Consider the following 12,410-nt stretch of genomic DNA (forward strand, 5'->3'; position numbering starts at 1 on the left):
ATATACCTAAATCCGGGATGAAAGAGGTAGACCCGATACTTATGGTTTTAAGTATCAGTTACGGAAGTTTGAGCTCTAACAGTCCTCGCTTGAACCAATAGGAATGGTCGTACAAGCGATGCAATTAAGTCATATATATGAGAGAAATAATTTAGGCTGGTCTTAGGGAGAGAAACTGAACCCGATGAACGAGAAAGATCATGGTAATTTTAGGTTTGCATAAGAGTGCTTGTGATATGTGTCTAGATGAGTCGATTAATGGCCTATTTATATCTTTAATTTTATTAAAAAGGAGAGATTGTCAAGTACACCAACAACTTTTTTATTCGTGAACATATATTGACAATTACTTGTTGCAATTAGTAAGTGTTGATCAACATAAAAGATCCTTGTACCTAATGTAAAAAAAGTTCCTTTTACGATCTCAAAGATCAACATTCAAGAATAACCTAGTATGTAACCGAATTGTACATGAACCGAATTCCACGAGAATAATTTTAATATATATTTTAATACGTTCTATATAGTATAGGGTTAAAAATGTCTAGGCTATTTTAAACTACTTGTGATATTTCTATTACGAAAATAGACAGTATAATGCGGAAAATAAATGATACGTGATACCAGAAGTTTTGATAACGAGTAAACTACAATCTTGTTGAAAAAGATGAAGCGACATGTATGATATTGACAGAAAGTGATGTAAACCGATGGCTCAAAGACAACTTCATAATAGAAATCAAATACTTTGACCGGGTGGCAAGCATGGTGATTTTTACCAATGAAGAATAGAAAGCTACGGATCAGCATCAATAACATAGACCTCGAAAAAGACGATCATATATAAGGACAAATACTCTTTACGTAAATCGACCTATTAGTGGATGGCATGGAGGGACATGAGTATTTCTCTTTGAGGAAAAATACTCAAGTTATAAAGGGATATCGATGTACAAATACGACCAGATGAAAATGACATTCTTCGTGCTATAGGGATAATGTTGTTTTCAGATGATGGTTTTTGGTTTCAAGAGCGCACTAGTACTTTACCAATATATGGTGAACGAAATCTTTACATACATAGTGGACCAAATCCATGTTAAAGGTTGAGTCAGCTCCATATGTAATACCCCGATATTTGGTAGTGGTTGGCCTAATGGAATATAAGTAATGATTTGTCCTTTCCTATCACTGAGACCTGATGAGTACACTTGATTGCGTTGTAGGAAAATACTTCTTAGTTAAGCGTGCTCGGTCGGGAGTAGTCACAGGATGGGTGACCTCTCGGGAAGCTTCTGCTGGATTTCCGCAGTAATGTTGTTAAAATTCCCACACTGCTGGATATAACCGCAATGGGTAAGTGGGAACAATATCGGTGTTAGTTGGGATACAACTGGGGACGGGTTTGCATGTGCTCGGGTGGGAGAGTATGCTGGGACGTTATGCCAGATACTGGTCTCACAAGAGGCAAGGAACGTCTACAGTATACCGAGGCCTTTTCAACACAATTGGCTCCAGAGTTGGCAGAAAACTCTATAGTTAAGAGTGCTCGGGAAGGAGAAATCCATGGATGGGTGACCTCCCGGGAAGTTATTTCCGGATGACCGCAGTGATGCCCGTTGAAAATCCCACACTACCGGTTAACCGCAGTGGCTAAGTGGGGACAATATCGGTAGAGGGACGTGTCATTACAAATGGTATCAGAGCCGATGATAGGTCATCTGACGAGGGTGGGAAGGTACGCTAGACGGAGTTGGTCATGTGCTTCTCATGAGGGGCAGGGAATGTCGGATATCTGGGCTTTCGAATATATTCTAGAGCCGAGGACGGCTCCAATTTAAGGTGGTGGTATTGTAATATCCCGATATTTAGTACTGGTTGGCCGAATGAAATATAAGTAATCATTTGTCCTTTCCTAACACCGAGGCATGATGAGTACACTTGATTGAGTTTTGGGAAAAAAACTTCTTAGTTAAACGTGCTCTACTGGGATTAGTCACAGGATGTGTGACCTCCCGGGAAGCTGCTGCTGGATAATTGCAGTGGGTAAGTGGGAACAATATTAGTGTTAGTTGGGATACAATTTAGGACGAGTTTGCTTGTGCTCGGGTGGGAGAGTATGATGGGAGGTTATGCCAGATATTGGTCTCACAAGAGGCAAGGAACGTCTACATTATACCGAGCCCTTTTCAGCACAATTGGCTCCAGAGTTGGCAGAAACCTCTGCAGTTAAGCGTGCTCGGGCAGGAGAAATCCAGGGATGGGTGACCTCCCGAGAAGTTATGGATGGATGACCGCAACGATGTCCGTTGAAAACCCTACACTGCCGGTTAACCGCAGTAGCTAAGTGGGGATAGTATCAGTAGAGGAACGGGTCATTACACCATGTTAGTCAAATACATTATACCGAGCCCTTTTCAACACAATTGGCTCAAGAGTTGGCAGAAAACTCTGCAGTTAAACATGCTCGGGCAGGAGCAATCCAGGGATGGACGACCTCCCGAGAAGTTATGGCTGGATGACCTTAGCAATGCCCGTTGAAAACCCTACACTGCCGGTTAACCGCAATAGCTAAGTGGGGATAGTATCGGTAGAGGAACAGATCATTACACCATGTTAATAAAAAGCAAAAAAGTCAAAAATCATCTGCTAGTGTATTTGGAAACAATCTTTAACATAAGAAAAAAGCAGGAGTTGTATATTAACCCAGAAAACATGCACATCTAGGATTACCAAAAAAAAATTGGGGCACATTGTCACGAAAAATGCCAAAGAGTACAATTCATTTTGGACATGCTACCTCCGACGAAAAAAATGGAATTTTAGCAATTGAGCGGAAAATTGGCGGGGTGGAGATCTCAAGAACTATGAGCATCCCATTCCTAATTAGGTTGGGCGGTTGATGAACAAACAGAAAAGCACTGGTAAGAGTTGGACTTCAGTTTTTTTTCTGGTGGGTTGCATGAATTTTTAAAATTAGGGTATTAACAAAAACTCAAACTAGGTGTATATGATATTTGAGTTGTTAAAAAGTGTCAGATAGTGACGGGAATACGTAGATTAGGGTGATAAGCAATGAATTTAAAAAAAAAAAAAACTTAGAGGTGACTTATACTTTGATGTTTTATTCTTTTTTTCTTATGGATTTGGAATTTTTAGAAAATGGTTTTCAAATGTAATAATTTTTTCAAATTTTATTAGCAATTTTCTTTGGTAGTAAAGTCATAGGAAGATTTTCATCTTCAAGTCCAACGCTATTCCATTGCTTGGAATAAATCATGGAATAACAAGTCTAACAGAGCATGGAAAAAATGAGTTTTAATGCGTGAAGTTTGTTGACATGGGGAACTTAGGCGCAGGCCAAAAAAAAAATTCTTACCGCCAGGCCCACAATTAATTTCTGATACAGTCGCACCCATAATTATTTAAAAATATTTAAAACGTACTGAAAGACTCTATTACCCTTCATCGTTTTTGGGCATAATTTTTTTTATTCTCTTCTTCTCATTTTTTCTTCATCCGTTCTTCTCATTTTTTCTTCATCCGTTTTTCTATTCCTATTCCTCCATAAACACTGTAACGGAGGATTGATTATTGAAGTTGATCAAACCCTAAAAATCAATTTCAAACTCTAAAAAACATTAATCCTAGAATTCAGTAGAACCAAAATGGATGAAACACCGACAAAAACACGTCTTCAGAAATCAAAAGAGAAGAAATTAGGTACTAAAACTAGTTTAATCGATCTTATTCTTGCATGCATTCGGTACATTTGATTTTATTGATTTTCGATTTTAATTTTTGTTCTTGATGCTTCAGATGAAAAAGGAAAAATGAAGTCGAAGAAACAGAAAAAACCCGGTGAGATTTATCATTAGCTTCATCTGTCATTGTTTGATTTTGTTTTTTTTTAATTTATTTTTTTTAATCCTGAATACCCATAATTTTTTTTGAGTTATCACTTTATTCTTCTTCGATTTTAACATAATTTTCTCCTCAATGTGATTTTACCTTCTGATGTTGAAGATGAACAAGAAGAAATTGATAGTGTCGAAACACTGAAGGAGATGCAAATCAAGGTAAAGAAAGCTGCACCAAAGGAAGTATTGGGTGATGCAGATAATGAGGATGATAATACAAATAAGCAATGTGTTGTCTATAAACAAGGTGCGTTGAATTCCTTCCTGTTCCTGTTATGCATCAGTTATGCACCTTAACAAAAATCAATGCATGACATATTATTCAGTTCCAATATTAAATGCATGACTAGTTATGCACCTTAATAAATCAATGCATAACATGTTATGCATCCCAATATATGAATGCATGACCGGTTATGCATTTTTCAATATTGAAAAGGAGTTAAGCAGGGTTGTGTTTTTAAATGCATAATAAGTTATGCACCTTAACAAATCAATGCATGACATATTATTCAGTTCCAATATTAAATGCATGACTAGTTATGCACCTTAATAAATCAATGCATAACATGTTATGCATAGTTTAGACTTGCTGCATCACAGGTTATGCATATAAAACAATGTTGTTATATTTTTTATGCATTCCTTTGTTGTTCTAAATAGCAGTTCTAAAATGCATTTTTTTGTTCTTTTTTTTACGCAGTTAAACCTTTAAGAATATCTTATTAGTTATTATTTTTTGCAGCTTTGGTTGGCTGAGCATTCTAACATAGATGAGATATCATCAGACATGGTCAAGGTCATTTCCAATGCTACACCGAGAGCTGCGAAGTGGGACTTGGCAGCAATGAAGAAAGCAATGCTCAAGAAGAATATTAAGTTCTTAAAGGTACCTGTTTGTGAACATTTCATGATTTATAATTGACCTTCATGCATCTATGACTGTATCTCTAAATTCCTTAAAAATGAATGCATAATAAGTTACGTTAGCAAAAAATGATAACTGCATAATAAGTTATGCACTTTAATAAATCAATGCATAACATGTTATGCAGCCCAATATATGAATGCATGACCGGTTATGCATTTTTCAATATTGAAAAGGAGTTAAGCAGGGTTGTGTTTTTAAATGCATAATAAGTTATGCACCTTAACAAAAATCAATGCATGACATATTATTCAGTTCCAATATTAAATGCATGACTAGTTATGCACCTTAATAAATCAATGCATAACATGTTATGAAGCCCAATATATGAATGCATGACCGGTTATGCATTTTTCAATATTGAAAAGGAGTTAAGCAGGGTTGTGTTTTTAAATGCATAATAAGTTATGCACCTTAACAAATCAATGCATGACATATTATTCAGTTCCAATATTAAATGCATGACTAGTTATGCATTGTTTAGATTAGCTGCATCACAGGTTATGCATATAAAAAATGTTGTTATATTTTTTATGCATTCCTTTGATGAGTGTCATTAATCATGTTGCAGTATAATGAGAAATTTAGAGATGAGTACAGTGCAATGGAGATGGAATTCTGTGAACCAAGAAAACCAAGAAAAAGGAAAGAGATATATGATCTCGTCGCAATGAATCTTGAAGAGAACAGGGACAAGTATGAAGAAGCATTTCTGGATGCGAAAAGTGATGCATAAGACAATATGCAGCTAAAACAAAATAATGCATAATGTCTTATGCATCTAAAAAAACTGATGCATAACCAGAAAAAGTGAGAAAAGTAATGCATAAGACATTATGCAGCTAAAACAAAATAATGCATAATGTCTTATGCATCTAAAAAAAAACTGATGCATAACCAGAAAAGTGAAAAAAAGTAATGCATAAGACATTATGCAGCTAAAACGAAATAATGCATAATGTCTTATGCATCTAAACAAAACTGATGCATAACCAGAAAAATGAAAAAAGTAATGCGTAAGACATTATGCAGCTAAAACAAAAATAATGCATAATGTTTTATGCATAAATAATAATGGCATAATGTCTTATGCACTAAACAAAATGATGCAGAAGACATTATGCACGTGCATAAAAATCCATAAATCAGAAAAGTGAAAAAAGTAATGCATAAGACAATATGCAGCTAAAATAAAATAATGCATAATGTCTTATGCATCTAAAAAAAACTGATGCATAACCAGAAAATTGAGAAAAGTAATGCATAAGACATTATGCAGCTAAAACAAAATGATGCATAATGTCTTATGCATCTAAAAAAAACTGATGCATAACCAGAAAAGTGAAAAAAAGTAATGCATAAGACATTATGCAGCTAAAACAAAAATAATGCATAATGTATTATGCATCTAAACAAAACTGATGCATAACCAGAAAAGTGAAAAAGTAATGCATAAGACAATATGCAGCTAAAATAAAATAATGCATGATGTCTTATGCATCTAAAAAAACTGATGCATAACCAGAAAAAGTGAGAAAAGTAATGCATAAGACATTATGCAGCTAAAACAAAATAATGCATAATGTCTTATGCATCTAAAAAAAACTGATGCATAACCAGAAAAGTGAAAAAAAGTAATGTATAAGACATTATGCAGCTAAAACGAAATAATGCATAATGTCTTATGCATCTAAACAAAACTGATGCATAACCATAAAAATGAAAAAAGTAATGCATAAGACATTATGCAGCTAAAACAAAAATAATACATAATGTTTTATGCAGAAATAATAATGGCATAATGTCTTATGCACTAAACAAAATGATGCAGAAGACATTATGCACGTGCATAAAAATCCATAAATCAGAAAAGTGAAAAAAGTAATGCATAAGACATTATGCATTATTTTTTTTTAGTTGCATATTGTCTTATGCATCTAAAAAAAAACTGATGCATAACCAGAAAAGTGAGAAAAGTAATGCATAAGACATTATGCAGCTAAAACAAAAATAATGCATAATGTATTATGCATCTAAAAAAAACTGATGCATAACCAGAAAAGTGAAAAAGTAATGCATAAGACATTATGCAGCTAAAACAAAATAATGCATAATGTCTTATGCATCTAAACAAAACTGATGCATAACCAGAAAAGTGAAAAAGTAATGCATAAGACATTATGCAGCTAAAACAAAATAATGCATAATGTCTTATGCATCTAAACAAAACTGATGTTATGCATAAGACATTATGCATAACATCTTTAATTCAAATCTAATCATAAATTTCCGATTGAGATCAAAAACATGGAGACAAATAAGGTATGAAAATTTCCAATTCAGTTGATATCGAAATACTGAAACACACTTCTTACCCTTTTCAACTTCAATTTTAATTTCTTTTTACTTCTCGAATAATCAAAGACAACAGAAACCCAAAATCCCCAGATTTAAACCGCAGATTTTGAAACAGAAACCCTAGTTTTATTGAGAAGATTATTCAGAAAAGGATTTGGGAAAAGATTTGACAAAGGGAAAAATCCAAATGTTAAAAACGAAGAATCGGAGTTCACCATTGTTTTCTTCTCGTTTCTCTCTGTTCGTTGCTCGAAGAAAAGGGTAGTTTGGCCTTTTAATTAAAAACTGAGAAGCAGAATTTCATAAATTATGGGTCTGCTACGAATTTTTGACGGGAAAATGGGTGCGCGCCTGAACTTTTCTATCCGTGGGTTTGACAGTGGAAAAATCTGGGAGAATGGGTCTCCCTGTAATTTTCACTGTTGACATTCGTAACTCTCTTGACACCGCATCTTCGGCCCACAAGATCAATAATCAGAAATGGACAATTAAATTTAGAAACAAAATACCACAAGATTAACCATTAATTTTCTTGATACGCAAGGTTATAAGGAATCACGTCTTACGTCAGAATCCATGCTATCTTTCATAGAACCTTGTAAGATAGCTGCTTGGAAAAACAAACTTTTTATCTTATATACAAGCCATTAGAGTTCGTCTTAAAATGGAGTCTGATTTTGTGACACTTACTAATGAGTGTTCACGTGACACCCATTTTTGTTATATAACAAGAAATAAGACTCGTTACATACATTATAATGGGATCATTTGTTACCTACGCACTCAACGTAGTCAATTCGGATTTCGGTATACTGGAACGGTTGAAATCTCGGAGTAACTACCGAATTTTTTTTTTTCAGAATTTTATATCTATAATATGTATATCTAACATTTTTATAAAACACCACCAATTTTTATAAAAAGAAATAAATTTTCATCTAATAGTAGAAAACCAAGATCCATACAAATTTTAAAAAGTTCAACGAAGATTTCTGGCCAACTCGGGTCAATTCCGGCCGAGTCAACCGAAACTTAACCAAGAATTCCGGCCAAATTTCGTCTCGCCGAATTGTAAAATTTCGCTACCTTGAATGCCGGAACCGGAATTTCCGGCGGAATCTCAACCATCTCATCCGAAATTGACTACATTGTACTCACCCAATAAAATAGAAATACCAAATTAAAAAAATTGCATAAAATCGAATTTGTTTATATGACTCGGACGAAACCATCAAACTTCAACTTTTTACATCTATGCTAAAAGAATACCAGATTACCGGGGAAAGTAATAAAATACATACAAGACAGATACTTTTAATTTATCCTATATGAATGATGGTACCCATCCTAATAATTCGATACCCCGTTGGCCGCCATAATAAACCTTGGCTGTAATAAAAGAAACTAATGTCCTGCCATATATAGTACTTTAGTCCATAATTGGGCTTGTGAATGGACATCTTTCTGCATAATAACTTACCGGGAAGTCTTCTCTGCATTACCAAGTACATCCTCATCAAAACCTTTAAAATCTTAAACCATGCGAGGCCATTCATAGAATTGTTCCGTTTCACTTTTCCTCGTAGGAGAGAAAAAAACGGTTTCCGTCCTCTAATTTAAGAAAAATTATCCGGGAAAAATTATAGAAAAAATCCAGGAAAAATATAAAAGAAAAAAAACCTCTCTTCTCAGTACCCTAATTCTATTTTCATCTTCTTCTCTATGTGCTTCATATCCATCATCACGATTCCATTATCAAATTATGATATATGAAAGTGTAGCTTTCAATTCACTATTCTATAGGTTCATAGTCAAATTATGATATAAGAAAAAAAACCTCTTTTCTCCGTACCCTAGTTCTATTTTCATCTTCTTCTCTCTGTACTTCATATCCATCATCACGATCTCTCTGTTAATTGTTATTGGTAATCCCTTACTCCTTTGTTTCTCTGTCACTTTTTTTCCCTGAATTAAGAAACCCTAAACCTTTTGTTTTATTCTGCAGGTACGAGTTTTGTCCAAGATAAGTTACGGAGAAACCCTAATATCCATTAAAGAAAAGATCTCACTATTCAAGACATACTCACACTGGATCTCTTGCCTCCAACTGGACGATAGCATACAGTCTAGAAGTGGAGATGGAAGCCAAATGATGGTGAACTACCTATCTTTTATCCAGTCATGTCTTGGAACTTCTCATAGGAAATCTTTGCCATTTGCTGGAGATGTTATTGGCAGGAATTGAAAATGTTATCTTTGTTGTGTCTCTTCTCATGTAATAATTCATTCTTCACTAATTTAATAAAACAATTCTCATTTGATGTATTAGTATGACATGAGTTAGTCCCTCAAACCTAATTTAAGCATCTAAAAAGTAGTCCATTATCTAAGTATGATATATGAAAGTGTAGCTTTTAATTCACTATTCTATCGGTCTATATTAACACAAAGCAATAATCCATGCATAAGTCGTGCTTTTAGTTTAAACACTTTCAATGTGTTCTTTTTAATCCTAATTTTTATCTTTGTATCAACAAGGGTTAAGTAAATACATTTGAGTATGTTTTCTGCAGCTCCACCTAAAGGAAAATCACATGTACAATGAGCAGTGGCAGACTGCATGGATTATCCATTCCTTCTAGCAAATATTATCATTCTCTGTTTTGTATGTCATTGGTGCACTTTGGTCACCGTCACAGGATTCAATGCGGTGAGTCCCTCAATATCTGTTTTGCTTATATTTGGACACCTAGCACCCTGTGGTTCTTCTTTCTGGAACTGGATTCGACCCAATGACAGCTCTTTATCTTAACACAAAATTACAGTGGTTAGGTGGTGAACTGGATGGATTTGAACCATTCACATCCTTATAGTTCAACCCTGTCGTAGAATGAATGTTGAATGGGCCCGATATGGAAGTTGGTAATTAGGATGCATAAGTTTTAATGAATTTTAAATGCACAACAATTTCATCAGTAACCCACAAGTGAGAAACTAAGATGTTAATTACCAGGTCAGGGGCCTAGCTAAGGCTGTTGTGGAAGCCATATGACGTATTCAGTAGTCAAATGGATGGGTGGCTAGAAAAATACAGCTTTGCACAGTAGCACTCATAGAACATTTGTGCAATTGTATGTCTGTATTGAGTTAGTATCATAGGTCCTTCGTGGATTCTCATAAATTAGCGGGACACAGTTTTGTGCTTGGTGAGCCTATATGGGAAAGCATAGAGACACTATATATAATATTGTGATTTTGTTGCAAGCTCTTTAATTTTCTCTCTATTAGTAGAGTTTACGCCAAATTTTGGACTGAAAAACTCGGTTTTGTGGGATGCATGGGGTCTTGCTGATTGATATTAACTCATTTATATAGTTATTAACATTAGATAGACAAACATCAAAGCATTCTATGGCATCCGGATGGAGTGCACTAAGCGAATGGTATGTACGTTAGATAGACATACATATAGATAGTTTTGTTCTTTTTCCAGTATAATCAACTAAATCATTGGCATTGCATGTCGAGCATCAACAAATTGTACATCTAATTTGAGGCAGACATCAAAGCATTTTTGGCAGCGGAATGAGTGCACTGTGAAAATGGTATGTACTTTAGATAGACAAACATATAAATTGTTATGTTTTTTTTCAATATAATCAACTGAATCATTTTGATAAACCAGTTGTTTAATTGGCTTCCTTTGGCTGTCCTAATTGAAAAGAAAATCATATGCACAGTGGCATCAGGCATTCAACTAATCATATATATAAATATAACAAAATGACAACCTTCAACGTCCTATTACCATGGAAATGGGTTCAGTTTCTGTGAACACACAAATCACGAAGGTATCCGAATGCTCACAACCAATCATCGTAATTTAGAGAGATTTGTGATGATGATATCCTAGTGTTGATTCCTTGGCTCAAAACCTTCGGGTTTATCATAGCCTCATCTAACAACTCCATGCGAGGCGTTTGCGCACGAGATATAGGTAAAAACAAAGAAAAAAAAACGTATAAGTAAAGATCCATGGGGTTAGACAAATATAAAGTGCTGAAATGTAAACAAGACCGAGGTTTACGTGGTTCAGCACTAAGGCCTACGTCCACGGGGTTTGTTGTTTTACTATATTCTTCACGGTTACACGAGTAGTCGAATGACTTTTGGGTTTACATGTTTCTCTCTTCTAAAGGATTAACTTACACTTGCAATCTCTCTCTCTCCTTCCCTTCCTGATTTTTCCGATCCCCTTTCCTCTTGGTGGAGAAGGGGTATTTATAAGGTTAGAATGTGGGACCCATCTCTGAAGGTCGTTGAAACCTTATCTTCTTGTGTTCTTGCGTCTATCACACAGAGGTTTGCGTTTTCCCCTTGATCCCGCAGATATATCCTCGCTCGTTCCACAGGTTGATCGACACGTACACTGCTCAGAGTGTTTAATGCGGGTAGTTGAGAGGTCTGCTCGTGTCAGACAAGTGTCTTCTGCCCCTGTCACGTCCGTGTCAGCTAACTTTCTCTCCACCGTTGATCTTAGCTTCTTTTGGGGACGAGATAAAGTAACTCCTTGGGGTTTATTCGGTGTTTCGCAGCGCATCATGTTTTGATGTCTTGGCCTGCATGCTTTCCACGTATCTTTTTATATACACGTGTCTGATAGTGAGATATATGTGTACACAATTTGCCCATTTTCTTCGGGCTTGAATGTCTAATGGGTTCCTTGAAGAAAAACCATCGTCGCATATTCTTCTCACTCCTAATAACTTCTCCTAGATACTCGGGCATGTCTTTTATTCGTGCATTAACTGCTTATGTAACGGGCACGTTTCCCATTCCTCCATTAATTTCCTTCTCTTTCTTTCGGGTATATTAAGGAGAGAAAGAAAATTAATTTCATTCTTCCTAAACATTCTCTCAGTTTTCATTCTTTGTTTTTCAGCCCTTAAATTCTCTGTCAGTCTTCATTGAACCTGTGACCTTAAATTTTCTCCACCTTAGCATTAATCACGCCTGCTTCCACTGTTTGTTTCTTCTGCTGCTGTTTTTGCTGGTAAGTTTTTCTTTTCTTTGTTTCCACTGTTTTACGCTGTATTGATTTGTAAATTCTCTGCTACTGTTGTTCCTTGTTTGTGATGAAGTACTTCTTTTAATGCTTGCATACTAGTTTGCCCCTGTTCTTCATCTTAAATCAAGGAGGCCAC

This window comes from Papaver somniferum, chromosome 2 (genome assembly GCF_003573695.1).
Source record: "Papaver somniferum cultivar HN1 chromosome 2, ASM357369v1, whole genome shotgun sequence".
Lineage (NCBI taxonomy): Eukaryota > Viridiplantae > Streptophyta > Magnoliopsida > Ranunculales > Papaveraceae > Papaver > Papaver somniferum.